At 46.0% G+C, this 23,443-nt stretch overlaps 1 protein-coding gene across 7 annotated transcripts in view; it reads right to left on the bottom strand.

Moving 5' to 3' along the window:
* The window catches only part of LOC309879809 (rho GTPase-activating protein 8-like), a 108,581-nt gene extending 87,811 nt beyond the window's left edge, over positions 1-20,770 (bottom strand). For 5 of the 7 annotated variants that reach the window (XM_082764023.1, XM_082764021.1, XM_082764027.1 and 2 more), the window contains exon 1: positions 20,659-20,770. The gene's annotated coding sequence lies outside the window, so the exon portion shown is untranslated. Of the gene's footprint in view, positions 1-4,178; positions 4,239-20,658 lie in introns of those variants that run through there. The other 2 variants (XM_082764022.1, XM_082764025.1) reach the window with 2 other exon arrangements.
* Positions 20,771-23,443: the final 2,673 nt, after the last annotated feature.

Genomic DNA, 23,443 nt, shown 5'->3' with positions numbered 1-23,443 from the left:
GATGTCTAGCCTAAACCTCCCCTGCCTCAGCTTAACACCATTCCCACAGGTCCCATCGTTGGTCACTAAAGAGAATAGATTGGCGCCTTCCCCTCCACTCCCTCTCATGAGGAAGCTGTAGACCGCGATGAGGTCTCCCCTCAGCCTCCTCTTCTCCAGGCTGAACAGGCCCAGTGCCATCAGCCGCTCCTCACACATCTTCCCCTCTAGGCCTTTCACCATCTTCATCGCCCTCCTCTGGACACTCTCCAACAGTTTTACATCCTTTTTGTACTGTGGTGTCCAGAACTGCATGCAGTACTCAAGGTGAGGCCACACCAGTGCAGAGTAGAGCGGGACAATCCCTTCCCTTGACCAACTAACAATGCCATCCTTGATGCATCCCAGGATACGGTTGGCCCTCCTGGCTGCCAGGGCACACTGCTGGCTCATAGTCAACTTACTGTCAACCACAACCCCCAGATCCCTCTCTGCAGGGCTGCTGTCCAGCGTCCCATCACCCAGTCTGTACATATAGCCAGGGTTGCCCAGTCCCAGGTGCAGGACCCGGCACTTGCTCTTGTTAAACATCATGCAGCGGGTAATTGCCCAGATCTCTCTGCAAGGCCTTTCCACCCTCATCTGAGTCCACAACTCCTCCAAGTTTAGTGTTATCAGCAAATTTGCTCAAAACATCTTCTAGTACTACATCCAAATTGTTTATAAAAACATTGAAATGAAATAAAATTAAATTTATGAAAGCAGCATAGTACCAACATCTGCTCTGATCATCCAGCAACAGTGTAAATTTAAAACACAGCATGAACTCAGTGACCTTCTGACTATTGGCAAGAAAGGGGTTGGGGTGCAGGGGGGGGAAGAGAAGGAGAAAATTAATTTAAAGAACATTTTTTGGGGAAGGGAGTGTGCTTTGGTCTGAGCTTTTGGGTAGACCTGTGCGGTGTCAAGAGTTGGACTTGATGATCCTTAAGGGTCCCTTCCAACTCAGGATATTCTATGATTCTATGAAGAGGACTGGCCCTAAAATGGAGCGTTGGGGGACCCCACTGGTGACCATCTACCATCCTGATGTGGCCCCATTAACCACAACCCTTTGAGCCCTGCCCGTCAGCCAATTGCTCACCCATCATATGATGTTTTTGTTTAGCTGTGTGCTGGATATTTTGTCTAGTAGGATCCTATGGGAAACTGTGTCAAAAGCTTTGCTGAAGTCCAAAAAGATCACATCAGCTGGTTTCCCTTGGTCGACTAGATGGGTGATCTTATGATAAAAGGAAATCAAATTTGTTAAACAGGACCTACCCCTCATGAACCCATGCTGGCTAGGACCAATGACTGCATTGTCCCCTAGGTTCAATAACTTCAAGGACAATCTTCTTCATAATTTTACCAGGCACTGACATGAGACTGACAGGCCTGTAACTGCTAGGGTCTTCTTTCTTGCCCTTCTTGAAAAGTGTGGAGGCTGGCAACAAATCTGAAACCCCAACTTTGAACATAGTGAGCAGCAGGCCACCTAGACTCCTTCATTTCCACCTCTCAGAGCTACATCCGTAGCCATAGCAACATTTTGGACAATCACTTGTATGGTCTGGAGGGCAACAATCCTTATCTTAGAGTTATAATGGTCTGTTAAATGCCACAAAAATATGAAGCATTGGTAATTCTAATCAAAAATCAATTTTAAATAAAATTGGATTTCTAATTTCAATGAGTATTAAATAATGACTGTTCAATTATAGCTGAATTTCAAACTTAAACCAATCCAGTCAGCACAGCATAAACACCTACAGCTATTCTACACACAAACACTTTACACCAAGGTCAGTTTTGACTCTGAACAATTTCCCTTTAAAAAAAAAGAAAAAAAAGCATTAATTTAAAGCTGATAGCCACATGAACATACAGAACACTCATTCAGCTGAGTTAAAGAATGATTTCATGGCTCTATCCATATTCTTACAGTAAAGCTTAAAATTTAATAAGTACAAAAATATTGTTTATGCATTTCCCCAGCTGTACTACTATTAAGCATCTATTCAAACCAGAATACCTTTAAAAATCCAGTTTACATCTCACCATGGTTATTTACTTTTTGAATTCCTGCTCTAACAATGAAGAAACCAACACAAGGAAGTCACCTTCATTTCACATAATACACTTAGTTCCACTTAGTATGACTGCATATTTTTGTCTGAAGCCATCGAAACAGCAACTAATTTGTGTAAAAGCAACTTTATTTTAAAAGTTATTTTGTCACAGAATCATTGTAGCCTTTCTTAGATGCATTCAAAACCCTCTTCAGCAAACTGCTAAATTTGAGGCTAAAATGGCATGCTGTTTTAGACAACATATATGGCATGCTTGTCAATAACAAGCATGCAGCAAAATCACACATAGATCCCAGAACACCTCACAAAAGCAGAGGTCACTCCTCAAAAGTAGTGAGGCCCTTACCTTCAAAGGCCCTGGCTGCTGCTCCAGAAGGAGCCTTCACTCCTGTACCCAGCCACCTAGGCTGGACTTGCAAAGGGGAAAGACCAGACAAAAAGCAGTTTAGTGATCATTCAGCGCAGGGACTGAGTAACAGGCAAAAAGCTCATCTGTGTTAAAAAAGAAAAACTGCCAACATCCCAGCAAGGCCATCATTACAACACAGAGGACAGGGGACTCCTGTCTGTGCACCTGGTCACATTTGTGGGAAGGGGAAAGGTATTTCCTTGGAAATGGGCTTCTTTCTCAGATTGAGATGAGCTGTTTAGTTGCAGTGCAAGCACGTAAAGAAGGGCTTAAACTCTTTTGCCACTGTTGGAGATTTTCAGCCTCTTCGTGGACAACTTCTACCAGGGTGTGTTTCCAAGGGGGGCAGGAAGGAAGGAATTGCAGGAATGCTGGTGGCAACTCACCCACAGCATCAGTTCCAGAACACTCTCCTGGGCTACCACGGCCCACCTGAGGTTAAACCTGTATCAACAAAACCCTGCTCTGCCTCCTACCTGGAAAACTTGCTGTGCAATAACAAGGTCACAGGATCATTGCTCAGACATCTGGAAAGGTCAGAATGAAATATTCATGTGCAACATGAATTCAGCCCCCTTCACATTTCACAGAAAAGCCAGATGCAACATATACAAAAAGAGTGCTGAAAAATTAAACTAATAATAAATACATATTATAGTAGCAATGAAGAGGAATTCATTTTTCAAAGGACTGGTAACAAAGAGGAGGAAAGAAGCCCTAAAAGAACAATATATGAGTATATAGCTAAAGACATTCTTTATGAGATTTTATGGCTTCTAGTTACAGTGTTAAATTTCTACACCCTCAGTTTGTCATGTCCAGACAACCACACAACGTTTACTGTAATCTTTACCCCTGCTTACCCTGTGTATTGTGAGATCTTATACCCAAACATGAGCTCCAATTCTCCAACAGCTCTTCCACACAGAAGCTTTTGGTCCTTCCATGAAGTCAGGGGGCATGACCACAAGAGCACAAATTCACCCACCCACCATTGAACCGGAAAAATGACATTGCATGAACATAGAAAATCCTCCTGGGCTGAGTCATATCCCTGTGTAAACAGCTACAAGGCTCAGTTCTGTGACTGAGGAGCAAGCACAGCTGTAAGCCAACAGCCTCATATAAAGCCTGCGACTGTTGACCCCATCCATCATTATGAACTTTGAATCCTATTGTTGTGGGATATTGTAGAAATGGACGCATCCCACAGAACGAGCACATTCATGCTCCCAGTTGGTCATACTGGAAGCTAAAAGCTTCTTTAGCTTCCAAACAGTCATCTTGCCCCGCACAAAAACCTCTTGTGTGTCCTCGCGGGGCACACCAAACACTGCACAGGGGAACAGCAAGGCTGCCTCCCTAGCATACACACACAAGGAAGAAAGGCTGGCAGAGAACCCCAGCCCGACCAGCGGGTCGCTGCACCTTCCGACGGGGCACCTCTCGCCCAAAGGCCAGCACCACCGCAGAGGCTGGCTGGAAAGCGAACCCTATCCATCCTCCTTCCCTCCGCCCTGGTCAGCCCAAGCCGCTTTCTCCCTCCCTTCTTCGGCAGGCAACCTCTGGGGCCCCAGGGGCAGGGGCCAGACGGGGGCCGCTCCCTCCCGCTGCCCCCAGGTGGCGGCGGCCGGCGGGGCCCGGCGGCTCTGACGTACCTGGCGGGGGCACGACGGGCGGGCGCCGCAGGTCCTCCTGCCGGCCAGCAGCAGGCCTCGGGGCCGGCCTCACCTGTGGGCGGCCGGAGGAGGGGCGAAGGCCGAGGGCAGGGCGCCTCCGGCCGCCGGGAGGAAGCGCGGGGGCGTCCGCCATCGAAAGAGACCGAGACTGAGACAGAGGGGAAGGGAGGGAAGGGAGAGAAGGGAGGGTAAGGAGGGGAGAGAGAAAGACAGGGGTTGCCCCTCGGGCTCGGCTTGGGGCTGCGAGGGGCATGGCAAAGCCCCGGGGCCTTTCGGTTTCTGTTCCTGCTGAGGGTTGCTGGAGGCAGCAGGAGCTGAGGCTGGGCTTGCTGTGACCCCAGGGTCCCTCAGCGTCCCTCCTGCATGCTCGTGGGTCTGGGGGTAACCGAGTATCAGAGTAGTCGGTATCCGAGTTAGTTGGATTTCCAGAGGGGAGGAGGAAAATAAAACCATATGCAGAAGGAAGATATGGAAAATAATCACATTTTACTGCCTCTTTACTACTGGGGGGGAATCGGTTATCAAGTGTTTGAGCAGCACCATCTGAGTGCAGCAGGGAGCAGTGAACATATTGACGTAGAGCTCAGGGGGGATCGGACCTGTGTGAGTCGCTCCAGCGATCTGCGGAGGAAAAGTCAAAAATGCAGCCCCTTGCTGCAAGGCCCGCATGTGCCGAGGGGCTCTGTGAGTGTGCAGTGGCACTGCTCCATCTGTCTGGAGAACAAACAGGAGACATCTGCCCAAAGGAATTTTCCAGTTTGTATACAAAAGACCGACGTTCATCATTTTCACATAGCTTTTTTTCCAAAGTGTATGACACCAGTAACTCCTCTAGGCTACCCAAGTGGATGTAGTCCCAAAACAGGTAGGATAGGGTACAAAGTACCATCGGCATCCTAATTAAATGCTCTAGGTTGATCTGTCCCACACTTTCACCTGGATTATGCCATTTTCTAACTACTCCCTCAGACTGATGCTGGGAAACAGTCATTGCCAACAAGAGGCGGGGGGGGGAGTAAGAAGTAAGCTAAATCACTGGAAGGAGGGAAAAAAAAAAAAAGGGGGCATGAAAAAAGGCACAAAGACATCACTGAGTCACAAACTGCCGGCTGCTTCCACAGATCCAGGAAAATACTGCTGGATTCCCCTTTTCTCTGACTACTGCTGCTGGCTGCTGTCAGAGATGGGAATGCCAGCTCTGACCAGAACGACTGCTTGTATGGCTCTAGCATGTTGCTTGTGCCACCTTTTCCAAACAAAAAGCAGCTCGCTGTGGATTCCCTTCTGCCTCTGACTGATGCAGTTTCTTTTCTGTCTTCTGTCTGTGTGGAGAAGCCTCCTCCTTACTTTATTAGAATTAATAAGTATTTTTGCTAAGTGCATGACTTTGTATTTCTTCCATTAAATTGCATGTCATTTCTTTCTCCAGTCAACAGACTCATACAATTCCTTCCATGAGGTATTCCAGTCCTTTTCTTTTGTAACAGCAGGTCTTAGCTTGATGTCATCAGCAAATTTCATTAGCACACTCATGTTTTCTGTGCCAAGGTCACCAATAAAAGTTTACCTAAGATTAGTTCTGAGATCAGTCCCTATGGAACTGCATTAGTAACCGCCTTCCATCCAGAGTTTCCCTTTCAGCACATGCTATTATCCTTACTTTTCATGCCTTACATTCATCCACATCTCCCCATCTTAATTAATATTTTCTCGCATGGCATCCTCTCAAATGTTTTATTAAAGTCCAGACAGATTTTATCTACCATATTTTCATTGTTTGAAAAAATGATTTATCAGAGAAAGATGCTGGCTTAGTATGGTATATTCTATTCTTGGTGAAGCTCTGCTGCATTTTAACTAGTTTTGCATTTACCTCCACATCTTTAATTAGATTTTCATTCAGCATTTGTTTTAAAGCTTTGTGTACTAATGAGATCAGTTAAAAGAGCCTGTAGTTGCTTGGATCACTTCATTTTCTCACCAAATCCCCCCTGAAGTCTCTGGACTTTTCAGAGTCTTTCCTGAGCTGTTGTTGCTACTAGGTCTGACCTGAAATTAAAGCACAGCAGGCCTATGATTGATTTTGGACTTACTCCTCAGGCTGAAAAAGCCAATTTATGTATGTATGTATGTATGTATGTATGTATTTATTTATTTATTTATTTATTTATTTTACTTCAAAGCCTGCCTCAAAGGTTTCTTCTGAAAAACTGTGCATTCAGATTGCCTAGTTCCCAGATTTACTTACAATCATGCCTTCATGATTTTGTTAGGAATGTTTTAACAATTCGTGTCCACAAAGAACAGTCCTGTCTGCCTCTGGGCCCTGCACTGGCAATTTAATTCTTGAACCACAGATGCAGTGTGTCCCAGTCTCCCCCTCATTCTAGTCAATTTATCAAGTCTTCAGAAAATACTCCTCAAATTTATGAACCTGTTTGCTTTTGTTATTCCAGACTTCTATTTCTAACAGTTACAGCCTTTTTTCTGTCTTCTTTGAGATTAATTTAACACTGCTATAGGTCTGACTGTCCCTGTGAATGGCTGGTGAAGAATGTTTTAATTACTCGTGAAGTGTCAATAAGAAAGCTATTTGTGTTTGTATGAAGTCTTTGATGTCTGGGGGTTTCAGAACAACTGATAACAACTAGTGACTGTTATGGGATACTATGCAAGCCTCTGATATCTGGCCAGGTGGCCAAGAGATTAAGAAGAAGAAAAAAGAAGCTGAAGGACGGCTAGGAGACAAGACCTGCAGGGAATGTTCTATAAACTTGATATGGTGCCAAAGGAGTACAAAGGGGAAGGAGGAGAAAAAAACTTGGAGAGGAAGACTACGAGCCTTCAGCATGAAAGACCCCTAGAGACCCCCAGAGGGACCACCGGAGACTGATGTGCATGCTCCAGTAGGAGGGACTGGACCCTGGAAGCTAATTATAATAACCTGGTTTTTTTTAGAAGTAGTAATGAATATGTATTAGTCTAGGAGCATAAAAATCAGCTACTTGATGTAACTGGTGTGCGTCCTGGTGGAGCGGAGACTCCCAGTGCACCCAGTGCTGTTTGCTTACCTCTATTCTTTTAATGAATCCTATTTTTTTTATTTAATCCTATTTTGAAGATTGAGCCATTTCTAACAATTTTATGCATGCAACCTGAATGCTCTGACATTGCTTTGTATGTTTCAAATGCATTGTTTTATACTTGTATTTTTACTATTTTAACATTGTGTCTGCAACCACAAAAGAACAGCTAAGAACACTGCTTCCAGTTTTCTCTTTATTAACACTTTTACTCAATGGATTTAGAATAAACCTTATTATTTTAAAACAAAATCATTTTGCTTGTGCAATTGCAGACAACTGCCATCTCAAAATGAGATGTAGAAGTGAAGTTCATGGGTGAGAGGTTGTCCTATAGATGAGAGCTATTTTGCTTATGTTAGTCTGGTCTAAAAGAGATCTCTTTCTGTGGACTTTGCCACCTTCTTAATTAGCTACCAATTTATATGAGTCTCCAACTGCCTTCTTCCAGATGGTAATGACTATGGTGAGGTCATTCCTGGGAGTGGCATTTAATTCCTCAGAGCAGTAGTACCAATGGGAAGAGAGGAAGGCAAGTCCAAATTTTTGGTTGGTCTACTGTACTTCTATATCCTTCACTGGGCATGAAACTCTCCTTGATTGTACCTTAGCCCTTCTGTGTCTTTCTGCATGTTTCAATAAACAGGTTGGTTAGAAAGAACTTTAGATGGAAACCTGTCTATCACCCTAAGCTCAATTTGTAGAGAAGAGGTTATCTAGAAATTTTGAAGAGTGGGAACTTCGACTCACTGAGATCTCCTGCACAGCAAAGTTCAAATTAGGGCAGCGATAACTGCAAGGACTGGATTGCCATTTGCCGAGGCGATCGGCTCCGGGGCAGACGCGTTCTGCAGCGGAGCGGGGGATCGGGCCAGGCAGGGCTAATTTTTTCCGGCATCGAGCCTACTTGAGGGAGCTGCCAGGACCCGGCAGCCCTCGTGAGGGAGGCTGACGAGGCGAAGGCGGAGCCAGCAGCGCCCCCTCCCCAGGCGTTCAAAAGCTGCCCCTAGGGAGCGCGGCGAACAGGGCGGGCAAACAGGGCGTGGCGCGTCAGAAGGGAGTGGCGCGGCAGTTAGCGCGGCAGTTCGCGCAGGCAGGGCGCGCAGGAAGGGCAGAGCGCTCCCCCTACACACAAACAACACCTCGTTAACAACAGCCGTAACTAGGCGATAATGGTCGCCACCAGGCACGGCGCGCTCTCCAGAAAGTCGGTACACACGCAGACCGACTACCCGTTAAAAAATGCCGCAGTTCAGGTCACCGGATGCAAGGAGTGTCTGAGCCTGTTGCTGCCATCGGCGGGAGGCAGAGAAACTGCGTGCGTGAGGTGCGAGCAGGTGGATGATCTGGTCCGCATGGTGGCGGAGCTCAAGGAGGAGGGGGAGAGGTTGAGGGCCATCAGGGAGTGTGAGCGGGAGATAGACTTCTGGAGTAACTCCCTGCAGGGCCTCAAGGGGAGGTGCCGAGGTGAGACTCCTCAAATGGGGGCGGACCCCCTGCCCTGTCCCCGTCGGGCAGAGGGAGGGGATCTGGGAGCTGAGGAGGAATGGAAACAGGTCCCTGCTCGACATCGCAGGCGATGCCCTCCCCTTCCGGCCCCACCTTCCCAGGTGCCCTTACGCAACAGGTTTGAGGCCCTAGAGATTGAGAGGCCGGTGTGTGAGGAAGAGGTAGCAAATGTTCCCAGGAGGATGCCTGGGGCGAGGAGGTCAACTCCGCGCCTCAGGACTGCCTCCACCAAGAAAGACAGTAGGGTTATTGTTGTTGGTGACTCGATTCTTAGGGGAACAGAGGGCCCTATTTGTCGGCCTGACCCTACCCGTACGGAAGTCTGCTGTCTCCCTGGGGCCAGGGTCAGGGACGTTGCCAGGAAGCTTCCTAACCTGGTATGCCCCTCTGACTATTACCCCCTTTTGATAGTCCAGGCGGGCAGTGATAACATCAAAGAGAGAAGCCTGAAGGCTATCAAAAGGGACTTTAGGGGACTGGGTCGGTTAGTGGATGGAGCGGGAGTGCAGGTGGTGTTTTCGTCCATCCCTATGGTGGCAGGGAGGGGTTCAGAGAGGACACGGAAAGCCCACCTGTTAAACACGTGGCTCCGGGACTGGTGCCAACGCAGAAATCTTGGGTTTTTTGATCATGGGGCACTTTACTCAGCACCTGGCCTGATGGCCGCAGACGGGTCCCTATCTTTTAGGGGAAAAAGGATCCTGGGCCAGGAACTGGCAGGGCTCATTGAGAGTGCTTTAAACTAGGTAGGAAGGGGGATGGGGCTGAGGCTAGGATTGTTGGGGCTGTGCCAGGGGGAACAATGGCAAGGCCGGAGGATAAGGCAATGGCCCAGCTGAAGTGCATCTACACCAATGCACGCAGCATGGGTAACAAACAGGAGGAGCTGGAAGCCATCGTGCGGCAGGCAGGCTACGACTTGGTTGCCATCACGGAGACGTGGTGGGACCAGTCTCATGACTGGAGTGCTGCAATGCCTGGCTATAAGCTCTATAGAAGGGACAGGCAGCATAGAAGGGGTGGTGGTGTGGCTCTCTATATTAGAGAGTCTTTCGAGGTTGTAGAACTCAAGGTTGGGAATGACAAAGTCGAGTCCCTTTGGGTTAGGATCGGCAGGGACAACAAGGCTAGTGTCCTGGTCGGGGTCTGCTATAGACCGCCGAACCAGGATGAGGAGACGGATGAGGAATTCTACAGGCAGCTGACAGAGGTTGCAAAATCATCAGCTCTTGTACTCGTGGGGGACTTCAACTTCCCAGACATATCCTGGAAGCACAACACAGCCCTGAGAAAGCAGTCTAGGAGGTTTCTGGAGAGCGTGGAAGATAGCTTCCTGACGCAGCTGGTTAGTGAGCCTACCAGGGGTGGTGCCCCGCTAGACCTTCTCTTCACAAACAGAGAAGGACTGGTGGAGGACGTCTTGGAGCTGTCTTGGGCAGAGTGACCACGCAATGGTGGAGTTCACTATTCTTGGCGAGGCCAGGAAGGGGACCAGTAAAACCGCTGTATTGGACTTTTGGAGGGCTGACTTTGAGCTGCTCAGGACACTGGTTGGTGGAGTCCCTTGGGAGGTGGTTCTGAAGGGCAGAGGGGTCCAGGAAGGCTGGGCGCTCTTCAAGAGGGAAGTCTTCATGGCGCAGGAACGGTCTGTCCCCACGTGCCCAAAGACGAGCTGGCGGGGAAGAAGACCGGCCTGGCTCAACAGAGAATTGTGGCTTGATCTTAGGAGGAAAAAGAGGGTTTATAAGCTTTGGAAAAGTGGGCAAGCCACTAAGGAGGACTTTAAAGAAGTAGCGAGGCTGTGCAGGGACAAAATTAGGAAGGCCAAAGCTCATCTGGAGCTCAATCTGGCTACTGCCGTTAAAGATAACAAAAAACGTTTCTATAAATACATCAACACAAAAAGGAGGACTAAGGAGAATCTCCATCCTTTACTGGATGCAGGGGGAAAATTAGTTACAAGAGATGAGGAAAAGGCGGAGGTGCTCAATGCCTTCTTTGCCTCAGTCTTTAGCGGCAATACCGGATGTTCTCTGGATACCCAGTACCCTGAGCTGGTGGAAGGGGATGGGGAGCAGGATGTGGCCCTCATTATCCATGAAGAACTGGTTGGTGACCTGCTACGGCACTTAGATGTGCACGAGTCGATGGGGCCGGATGGGATCCACCCAAGGGTACTGAGGGAACTGGCAGAGGAGCTGGCCAAGCCACTATCCATCGTTTATCAGCAGTCCTGGCTATCGGGGGAGGTCCCAATCGACTGGCGGCTAGCAAACGTGACGCCCATCTACAAGAAGGGCCAGAGGGCAGACCCGGGAAACTACAGGCCTGTCAGTTTGACCTCAGTGCCAGGAAAGCTCATGGAGCAGATCCTCCTGAGAGTCATCATGCAGCACTTGCAGGGGAAGCAGGCGATCAGGCCCAGTCAGCATGGCTTTATGAAAGGCAGGTCATGCCTGACGAACCTGATCTCCTTCTATGACAGAGTGACGCGCTGGGTGGATGAGGGAAAGGCTGTGGATGTGGTCTACCTTGACTTCAGCAAGGCTTTTGACACCGTCTCCCACAGCATTCTCCTCAAGAAACTGGCTGCTCTTGGCTTGGACTGGCGCACGCTTCGTTGGGTTAGAAACTGGCTGGATAGCCGGGCCCAAAGAGTCGTGGTGAATGGAGCCAAGTCCAGTTGGAGGCCAGTCACTAGTGGCGTCCCCCAGGGCTCGGTGCTGGGGCCGGTCCTCTTTAATATCTTCATCGATGATCTGGACGAGGGCATCGAGTGCACCCTCAGTAAGTTCGCAGATGACACCAAGTTAGGTGCGTGTGTCGATCTGCTTGAGGGTAGGAAAGCTCTGCAGGAGGATCTGGATAGGCTGCACCGATGGGCTGAGGTCAACTGCATGAAGTTCAACAAGGCCAAGTGCCGGGTCCTGCACCTGGGGCGCAATAACCCCAAGCAGAGCTACAGGCTGGGAGAGGAATGGTTGGAGAGCTGCCAGGCAGAGAAGGACCTGGGAGTGATGGTGGATAGTCGGCTGAATATGAGCCAGCAGTGTGCTCAGGTGGCCAAGAAGGCCAACGGCATCCTGGCTTGTATCAGGAACAGTGTGACCAGCAGGGCTAGGGAGGTGATCGTCCCCCTGTACTCAGCTCTGGTGAGGCCGCACCTCGAGTACTGTGTTCAGTTTTGGGCCCCTCGCTACAAGAAGGACATCGAGGTGCTTGAGCGGGTGCAGAGAAGGGCGACGAAGCTGGTGAGGGGCCTGGAGAACAAGTCCTACGAGGAGCGGCTGAGGGAGCTGGGCTTGTTCAGCATGGAGAAGAGGAGGCTCAGGGGTGACCTTATCGCTCTTTTTAGGTACCTCAAGGGAGGCTGTAGCGAGGTGGGGTTTGGCCTGTTCTCCCACGTGCCTGGTGACAGGACGAGGGGGAATGGGCTTAAGTTGAGCCAGGGGAGTTTTAGGTTAGATGTTAGGAAGAACTTCTTCACTGAAAGGGTTGTTAGGCACTGGAACAGGCTGCCCAGGGAAGTGGTGGAGTCACCATCCCTGGAAGTCTTCAAAAGACGTTTAGATGTAGAGCTTAGGGATATGGTTTAGTGGAGGGCTGTTAGCGTTAGGTCAGAGGTTGGACTCGATGACCTTGAGGTCTCTTCCAACCTAGAAAATTCTGTGATTCTGTGACTGTAGAATTGTCACTGGAAGACTTTGGTCTCAGCTGCTCATCATCTTATGTTGGCTGAATGCCCACATAAGGTGTATACCACTGGTGGTGTTTTAACTGCATTGGTAGATGATCAATATTCCAGGATCGTAGCTAGGATTGAAAGCTAAGTATTAAGTTAAGTATAGACTACAGTTTCAACACAGAAAGCAATTTTGACTGATAAAATAGTGTAGTAATATCAGGCTATGTGTTTTTACTTTGTAAAAGATGGCCTGTTTTTTAATCTCAAAATGCAACAGGTTTACATCATGGGTCTCTAAGATACGTTTCAGCACTGAGGGCAGCTGACTTTATGGGAACTGGAGAAAAGATCAACAAAAACAGCAAAATCATGTTTTCAAGTAATGCTGTGGCATGTTTACCAGGCTAATGCTTACCAGGCTAAGCTTATTAAGTTATGCAGTCTTTTTTCTTCATAATAAGAGAATATGATACGGGTGAGTGTACCCAATCTGACTCTCAAATGTGTGTATATCCTATCCTTTCATTTTATATGAACAAGAACAAAATATGTTATTTGTCATCTACAAATCTGTAATTTATATACAGTTTCACTTAAGGAATGTAATTCACTATTGTTACACTTTGCTTTAAAAAAGTTGCAAATGAGAGCCTTCTAACACAAAAATTACTTAATATGGGTTACTGTGTTCCTTATTATTAGGGTTATTTATGATGTATATTGTAAGTTACCACAATGAATGCAACATAAATACACAAATTCAGTATTCAGCAGTGTTCTTTGAATGAATCTGTAATTTCTAAAATGGCAGTGAAGTACTACAGTATGGGTAATAAAGCAAAAACATAATTTAAAACACAAGAAGAAATTCCTGTTATACCACTTAGAGTAAAAATAATATACATGTCAGTAAAAAAGAACCGCTTGTTTTCTGGTTTTGTTTCTTTAATACTTCCCTCCTTCATGTAGCTTGCATTGCTGCAGAACAGAACAGAATAAAGGAAGAAAGCTGTGATTCGAAAGCAAGATTTAAGTGACTGAAGAGCTGTCTGAATTTTGTTTTTCCTCTCCATTTGCTTTCACACATGTTTATGAACTCACAGTTGGATTTCCTCAAACAGGAAATTCCACAGTAATTAGCATTAGTGAGCTATGGTACTAGCAGTCCGGTGAATCCACAGGCTCTTTTCAGTCACTCCCTTTTAAAGGAAATAAATGCTGATATGGGCCAAATCCTCTGTTGCTGGGTTAATATTACCACATTATGCAGCAAAACCATTTACTCTGGCAAATAGAGTGTGTGCTTTTTTGAAAGAAGTTAATTAGGATGCATAGATTAACTGAAAGAGTAGTACTTTATGACCCACAAGTACCTCTAAACCACTGCTGCACAAATATGTTTCTTGCTTTAGACGATAAATGTAATTTATCTGGTAATTCCTTGAGGGCAGAGATAAATAAGGAATGAATGAGAAAGACGACAGGTATGGATTTTTCTGAGAGATACCTTCTGCAACCAAAGAATTCAGTAAGAAGCACATTGGTCCACCTCTCAGTGTGTACCATGTGTTCAAAAAGTTGCACACTTCTTGGTAGGAAAACATGACAAAATCTGTCCCTTGTGAAGGCATAAAAGATCTGGTCTTCAACCAAAGAGAGAGATTTAAACCCCTTTCCAAGTTTTTTAACAACTAATGAATAATCTTGGAACCAAGTTCTTTTTATCAATTTCTTCAGCTTTTGTCCAGAAGCCTATTCATGAATCTTTCTACCTCATATTTAACACTTTCCTAAATTATGCATTAGGTGATGACTTGCACTCTGCTTTTTGACATGCATTCATTAACTGGAATTTGTCCCCAAGTTATGGAACATAAAGAGCTGGCTTATGTCAGGTCATGAACGGCTTGGATCTGAATTTCTACCAAAAGCTTTGTATCAGTTTTCATCAAGTTTCCTCTCTCACAAATTAGATGTGCAACTGTGACCTGAGTCTCTGTATAGAAGGACACTATCATAATCAGAACAGGATTTAGATAAGAGTTCTTCCCAAAACAGTTTCCAATGCAAATAAAACAGCAAACTGTAGAATCAGCACATATGGCAGTAGATTTTTATTAATTCATTAACAATTCCAATAAAATAGATGCCTACATCATCAAAGTCATGTAAACAGAGCTCAATCACCATATGGAACTAGACCACTAGATAATGGACAACAAAGCAAGGCAATTTCATTCATGTTCCATATGGCTTCTGTTGACTTCTATCTATTACACTGAAACCTCCATGTAGGCTATTATGGAGTATCATCTGCTTTTTGAAATGGCTGAATGAAATTAGGAATCCATGTGTACTCTCAGTGGAACAAAAATTCAGAAGGAATGTAAAAAGAACTTAAATTGGCACTTATGTGTGTATATATATATATATACATATATATATATCATACATATATCAGTACTGTGCTTGCTTGAACCCTATTATTTTTTCTCCTATTTGATGAAGATGGCGGGTAAACTGAATCTTACTCCATTTCCAGGACAGTCCTGTTAAAATGCCCTTTCATAAGCCAAACTAAGAAAAGAGGTCCTTTTGTTATAGCAGGACTATTGCAGTAACAAGCCTTAGGAGAGAAACACAAAGGCTACAGCAGCAAATACAAGCAAAGGTATCTATTTACACATTCCTTTATCTGAACCATTCCAAGTGCACAGTACAAATGGACATAGATTCTTATTCCATGGTCAGAAGGATAGAAAGACATAGACATTTTGAGGAATTCACTTGTGAGGAACTCTTGTGAAATTACTGTTCTGCAAAGCCCGATGCTTTTCCTGCTTTCAGTGTGAACACATACATCATCTGGAGCTAATAATTAACAGATTGGATTTTTCAGACAGGTATGCTAAGTACACCTTTTGAAAATCAAATGGTCCTTGCAGAGTGAATTGCCAATGCAATGTAAGTGCCTTCCCAAGTGACACAGGGGTACAATTACAGCACAGTAGCTTTCAGGTCCGAGTCTCACTGAGTAGGGGGAATTGATGAGGAGATAGCAGAAAGAATAGCCTTCCATCTAGTGGAAGCATTATTTTTAACAGCTGATTCACAAGTGTGCAATCTTAACAGTGAGTTTTATCTGATAACCACTACTTGCAGAGCCCCATGCTACCGTTTATCACAGCATCTAGCTGCAGATTGGGATGCTGCACTGATACAGGGTTCAGCCTCAAAGCACTTTCTCTCCTTTCGCATGCACAAAACTCTTATTAAGCAGTCAATGTGCAAGATAAAATTATTTCAGAAATGAGGTTGGGGGAGCATGATGTTGCCTTTATTTTTTTTCTTCCTTAATAGGACGGTAACTTGAATAGCGATACCTGTTTGAACTTTGGGCCCCACATGTAATTCGTTTTGACTCAAATCTGGTGCCTCTCTTATGGCCAAGTCACGTGGGTAGTGTTGGTTGTTTCCTCAGAGATCTTGTAAATCTGAAGCATGTACCTTCGAAGGATGAGCTCCACCTGGCTATGCACAAAGAAGAAAATTGATCTACACCGTAAAGCATGCATCATTGGTCTTTTTCCTGTCTCCCATCAATGATAGTCTTCTGAATAAAAGACAGCAGAGGACTTGCATGCTTCATTTCCCTGACCAGATTTACATACCACAGCAGCACCCTAGCAGGTGCTGAGGTTCTGAAGTTCACAGAAGCATTAAGTCATTATTCAAATGAAAAGCTGCTTTTACCTATTAACATATTTTCATCAACAACAAAAAATCATGATGCTGATATGAGGGGAGATATGTCTATTCTTATTTATATGGTAATTGAATAGTCAGGGAGTTGGCCTGTTATTTTCCTGAGACATGGTATGTGTCAATTAAAACTATGTTGCGCTACTGTTCTAATGGAACCTGGCACCATTAAGAAATCTTTTCTTCTTCATACGATGTGATGGGGAGAGAAGCATTGAAAGTCAACCAATTTACGCAACCTACTTTGTAATATGATTGCTGGCTTTTGCCTTTCTACAGACAAAGCAGAATTAATAATTCTTCTCTTTAACAAGTGACAAGAAAATTATTCCTGTCTATCAAGCCCATCCTAAATAGGAGCAAGAATATTGCTTCCCCTCCCATAAATTTGCATATTTAGAGTGTTCTTAGTAAAATCTGGTGCGTTATAATTCAATGGCTCATATTGTTTGTCAATCAGGCTTCTTTCAAGAGTGAAAACATTTTAAAAAGCCAGCATACAACTGCAATTCCCTTTCGTCGAAGCAGCACATGCTGTAAAACATGGTGCAAAAAACTCAGGCTTCATTTCGATGGGCAGAATTCCACTGAAGCTGATGGTGCTGTGTTTAGGCTGAACTGGGTCCAAAATGTCCACTAAACTTCCCTGCAAATGCATCATTAACAGCGATAATGGTCAGTACTAAAGAGACACCCTGAGAACACATACCTTATTCTTGTAAAAGAATCGTTTTAATAGCCTAGGTTCATCACTCAGGCTGGAGCTACTGCTTAGTATTCAAGCCAGGGGATCCATTCCTCACTGTTTTATGCCTACCTGGCTTTCTATTCATGCAGATTCTCCAGGGCCTCACCAAAAAGAAAACAAAAAGACAACGTAGGATTATTAGCATTTTTTGCTGAACATGCTGTTGTGGTTTAACCCTGCGGGCAGCTAAACACCACACAGCGGTTCGCTGACCCTTCCCCCTCCCTCTCTGGGATGGGGGAGAGAAACGGGAAAACGAAGCCTGTGAGCTGAGATAAACACAGTTTATTGAGACAGAAAAATAATAACAACAACAACAACAACAACAACAATAACAACAACAATAACAACAACAATAACAACAACAATAACAACAACAATAACAACAACAATAACAACAACAGCAGTGATAGTGCTACTAATAATAATGTGTACAAAACAAGTGATGCACAATGCACTTGCTCACCACACACCGACCGATGCCCAGCCTATCCCCGAGCAGCCGGCCTCCCCACCCCAGCTACCCACCCCTATATATTGTTCAGCATGACGCCATATGGTATGGAATACCCCTTTGGCCAGTTTGGGTCAGCTGTCCTGAGTCTGTCCCCTCCCAGCTTCTGCTGCACCCTCAGCCTGCCCACTGTCAGGACAGAGAGAGAAGCTGAAATGTCCTTGGCTTGGTGTAAGCACTGCTCTGCAACAATTAAAGCATCAGCATGTTATCAGCACTCCTCTCATCCTAAGCCAAAACATAGCGCCCTACCAGCTACTAGGAGGAAAATGAACTCTGTCCTAACTGAAACCAGGACACATGCTTACACACATGGCACTAGTTTCTGACCTACGCAGCCTTAGCCTGAAAAGAGAGGAGTTGAGGTGCAGAAAGGAAAACTATAGTCCTCTCATGAATTTCACAGGTCAAAACCATCACTTAGAAGGGGTCTGATGGAGGAGTTGTAGGAAAAAAAACAAAAACAAAACACAACACAAAACACAAACAACTCTGAAGAAATTACTAGAAGGTGAATTGTCTAAATTTCAAGGTATGGTGCTAAGGCATCAAATGTAATACAAAAGGACAAAGCTCAGATTCACAAGCTGCCCAATGCCCCTGAACTCCACTCTTCATGAGTTGCCAGCTTCTCATGAGGAAGGCACATCAGAGCACAATGCGGATTTCACCCACAGAGATTCAACAAATCATGTTTAATTATTATTATTATTATTTTTTTTTATTAAAAAGAAACTTGTTCTTAAGACAGGAAGTATTCATAAACCAATGGAATGTATGTACTTACAGCTAAATAGTGTGTGTGTTGGCCAAAGCACTGGCAGACTGCTTTATAACTTTTGTATTTTGTAGCTGTGGAACTGAGATAATGAGGAACTTGAGTGTGTGACTGATAAGCAGTTTGACTAGCATCCAACAGCGCCAGAAACAAGGACCAAGGAAAAGCTATGCTGGACACTGTGTCTCTGTAGGATGAGCAGAATGTGGAAGTCTCCCAGTGTATCTGTGGATTGATTTAAAGCACCAGAGTGTTTAAATAACTCTGGTCTTAGCTGAATGCATGATGAATAGGGTTCATGTAGTATATTGCATATGGATGAGGTAAGTAGCCAATTAATAATTGCATGTAGTAGCTGGTACTACTGGTATTGCTAGCATTATTTGTAGTTACAATAGCAAGTACATGCCCTAGCTAAATTCAAAAGCTTATGGTGTTTTATACTTTATATATACCTAACAAGCAAAATTGTGTCTCCAGAAAATGACACCTAACATCTTGACAACACCAGAAAAATGCAAGGCTTTAGTTATATTGATATACCCACTGTTGTGCAACTATTTCTAGAAGTGGATGCTGATACAAATAGGAATAAGGTGTTCTTCCCAGACCCTGCCATTTTCATCACAGAAAGACCAGGATTTCCAAAAAAGTATTTAGGGTTGTTAAAAAGATATGATCAAATAGAGCTTTAGACCAGATTCATGTATTGTCCTTGTACATATTCAAGAACCCTAGAGGCAGTCATATGTACCAAAAGGAGAAAGTTCAGATTTAAGCAAGATGAGATAAAAATCAAACACAATAAGGAAGAAACGTTGCACACATTTACACTGGGAGTGGAGATTTTCCAAAGTACAGGACTGAAAATTTTATAACATGTAAATGTTTAAATTGCAATCTGTCAAAGGGCAAATGAGCATCATGCATTATTCTTGGAAACATTAATTTCAAGTTGCACAGTATTACAGAATGATCCCACTTTCAAAAGTCAGAGTTTTTGATAATTAAAAACAAAACAAAAACAAACAAACAAAACATGAAAGGCATTTCATTGCATCCATTTAATCATAGTCTAAAGATACCAGTCTGGGAAAAAAAATAATAAGGAAAAGCCAAATGTAAGAGAAAAATCTGAGTTAAAAATTAGGAAAAAGGAATAAAATATGAGTTAAAAAATAATCATGAAAAAATAGGAAATTGTAGCTGGGGGGATGCAGTGTTCCCTTCCCTTCAGCTATGAAGGCAAATACATTTGTTATATGCCCCTTCAGAAAGGTAGAGGCCATGTGCAAAGACAAGGCTGGGACTCAGTGCAGAGCTGATTAACTGGAGAGAACCTGCTGAGGGTGAATGCTCAAGAATGCCTGCAAGTGGAGCAATGAGGCTGCAGGAATCCAGTGGCTAACTGTGGGCTCTGCTGAAGCTTTATATGGCTGAGAATTATTTTTATGACCAAAGACCTCAGGGAAGGAAGGGTTTTCTGGACCAGAACAATGACTGAAGCTACAAAGCCTGTCAGAGTAGTACTGATTCGTGGAAGAACTCTACAACTCAAAGCAAATGAGTCATAAAGTAGGTATGTGGTTTATTTTAGAGCCGGGCACATGCGGGATAGCTCCCAAAGGCATGAGTGCCCTAACACGGCAACTTGCTTTGGTTATATGCAGTAAAGAGTTACATATGCATTAAGTTTCCCAATACACCTATACATATTCATAACCTATCTCTGCTTTGTATTAAAATTAGCTCAAGGAAGTAATTTCCATAAACTCCTCCCATCTGCACCTGCATAGTGCCTTCTGGTGGTGATCATCAGGGGATCACGGGAATGAAGGTTGATAACTCTTCTTCATCACCACTTGTTGCCTTTGTACAGACATAACCGCTCCTTGTCTCTTGTCCAAACCACAAGGTTGGTCTCAGCTGGTTTTTGAGACAGGTTCCCCATTTTGTCAGGAAACATCCTCTGTGAGGGGCCTCAAGACTCCTTGTTTCAGTTAATTTGCACAGCAGTAAGCAAAGGCACTCAGCAGTATCTATTTTAATGCGATTAAGCGAGCCCCTGTTCTTCCATTCCTCACTTCAGTAAGTACGATTGTTTTATTTAGAAATCATCATTGCGATTAAGCAAGCCCCCATTCTTCTATCCCTGGCTTCAGTATAGGGGTAATACTTTATTCACATAAAAGTTTGAAAAATCAGGAGAGAATGGCTGGGAGATGGAGAAGACAAAACAATGCTATATAAGGACTGAATGTTGGAAACGAGTTGTTTATAATTTATTTCATGGACCTTTACATTTTTCATGCATATTTTCTCTCTAAGCCCTTGCCTGCACTCCCAGAAATCTTTCAAGACGGTAGAAAATAAAACCTACCCCATTTTCACTTGCCGAGGCGATCGGCTCCGGGGCAGACGCGTTCTGCAGCGGAGCGGGATACCGGGACAGGGAGAGCTTTTCCTCCGGCATCGAGGCCACTCGAGGCAGCCGAGGGAACTGCCAGGGCCCGGCAGCCCGCGCGAGGGAGGCTGACGAGGCGTAGGCGGAGCCGGCAGCGCCCCCTCCGCGGCCGTTCAGAAGTCGCCCCGGGGGGGCGCGGCGACCTGGACGGGCAAACAGGGCGGGGCGTGGTAGTTAGTGCAGGCAGGGCGAGCAGGGAGGGCAGAGCGATCCCCCCGCCCATAAGAACAACTCCTCTAACGGCTGTCATCCACTAGCTAGGGCGTAATGGTCTACACTAGGCAGAGAGCTCTCCCTAGGAAGTCTGTAACCACCCAGACTGACTGCCCGCTCAGCAATGCGGCAGTTCAGGTCTCTGGATGCAGGGAGTGCCTGAGCCTGTTGCTGCCCTCTGAGGGCGGCGGAGACACCGTGCGTGTGAGGTGTGAGCAGGTGGATGACCTGGTCCGCCTGGTGGCAGGGCTCAGGGAGGAGGCGGAGAGGTTGAGGGCCATCAGTGAGTGTGAGTGGGAGATAGACTAGTGAAGTGACTCCCTGCAGGGCCTGAAGGAGAGGTACTGGAGTGAGACACCCCAAATGGGGGTGGGCCCCCTGCCCTGTCGCAGTCGGGCAGAGGGGAGGGGACCTGGGCGTTGAGGAGGAATGGAGACGCTGCAGGTGATACCCGCCCCCCCCCCCCCCCCCCGCACTGGCCCTCCCTTCCCAAGTGCCCTTACATAATAAATTTGAGGCCCTGGAGCTTGAGAGAGCAATGGGTAAGGTTGGGGTAGGAAGTCTGCCCAGGAGGATGCCTAGGGCAAGGAATTTGACTCCACACCTCAAGACTGCCTCCACCAAGAAAGACAGAAGGGTAATCACTGTAGGTGACTCCCTTCTCAGGGGAACAGAGGGCCCTATTTATCAGCCTGACCCTACCCGTAGGGAAATCTGCTGCCTCCCTGGGGCCAGGGTCAGGGACATTGCCAGAAAGCTTCCCAACCTGCTTTGCCCCTCTGACTGTTACCCTCTTTCGATAGTCCAGGCTGGCAGTGATAACATTGAAGAGAGAAGCCTGAAGGCTATCAAACGGGGCTTTAGGGGACTGGAATGGTTAGTGGATGGGGTGGGAGTACAGGTGGTGTTCTTGTCCCTCCCTACAGTGGCAGGGAGGGGTACAGAGAGGACACAGAAAGCCCACCTGATAAACACATGGCTCAGAGGCTGGTGCCAACACAGAATTTTTCTTGGTTTTTTTTTTTTTTTTTTTTTTTTTTGACCATGGGGCGCTTTACTCGGCACCTGGCCTGATAGCCACAGACGGGTCCCTATCACTAAGGGGAAAATGGATCCTAGCCCAGGAGCTGGCAGGGCTCATTGAGAGGGCTTTAAACTAGGTAAGAAGGGGGATGGGGCTGAAATAAGGCTTGTTGGAGGTGTGCCAGGGGGAATAATGACTAGGCCAGAGGAGAAGGCAGTGGCCCAACTGAAGTGCATCTACACTAATGCATGCAGAATGGGTAACAAAGAAGAGGAGCTGGAAGCCATCGTGCGGCAGGCAGGCTATGACTTGGTTGCCATCACGGAAACATGGTGGGACCACTCTCGTGACTGGAGTGCTGCAATGACTGGCTATAGGCTCTTCAGAAGGGACAGGCAGCATAGAAGGGGTGGTGGTGTGGCTCTCTATATCAGAGAGAGTTTTGATGTCGCAGAACTTGAGGCTGGGAATGATAAGGTTGAGTCCCTATGGGTTAGGATCAGCAGGAAGGCCAACCAGGCAAGCATCCTGGTGGGGATCTGTTATAGCCCACTGAATTAGGATGAGGAGACAGATGAGGAATTCTAAAGGCAGCTGACAGAAGTTGCGAAATTGTCAGCGCTTGGTCTTGTGGGGACTTCAACTTCCCAGACATATCCTGGAAGCACAACACAGCCCAGAGAAAGCAGTCTAGGAGGTTTCTGGAGAGCGTGGAAGATAGCTTCGTGATGCAGCTGGTTAGTGAGCCTACCAGGGGAGGTGTCCCGCTAGACCTTCTGCTCACATGTGTTGGTCAGGAGCTGTTTTGGGCAGAGTGACCACAAAATGGTAGAAAGTTCTTGGCAAAGTCAGGAGGGGGATCAGTAAAACCGCAGTCTTGGACTTCCAGAGGGCAGAGCTGTTCAGGACACTGGTTGGCAGAGTCCCTTGGGAGGTGGTTCTGAAGGGCAGAGGAGTCCAGGAAGGCTGGGCACTCTTTAGGAAGGAAATCTTAATGGCTCAGGAGCAGTCTGTCCCTATGTGCCCAAAGACGAGCTGCCGTGGAAGAAGACCCGCCTGGCTGAACAGAGAATTGTGGCTTGAGCTTAGGAGAAAAAAGAGGGTTTATAATCTTTGGAAAAGAGGGTGGGCCACTCAGGAGGACTATAAGGATGTTGTGAGGCTGTGCAGGGACAAAATAAGAAAGGCCAAAGCTCATCTGGAGCTCAATCTGGCTACTGCCGTTAAAGACAACAAAAAATGTTTTTACAAATACATCAACGCAAAACGGAGGACAAAGGAGAATCTCCATCCTTTACTGGATGTGGGGGAGAACTTAGTTACAAAAGATGAGGAAAAGGCGGAGGTGCTTAATGCTTTCTTTGCCTCAGCCTCTAGCAGCAAAACCAGTTGCTCTCTGGGTACCCAGTACCCTGAACTGGTGGAAGGGGATGGGGAGCGGAATGTCGCCCTCATAATCCATGA

This window comes from Aythya marila (assembly GCF_965140915.1).
Source record: "Aythya marila genome assembly, chromosome: 1".
Lineage (NCBI taxonomy): Eukaryota > Metazoa > Chordata > Aves > Anseriformes > Anatidae > Aythya > Aythya marila.
This window is presented reverse-complemented; position numbering and strand designations above follow the sequence as displayed.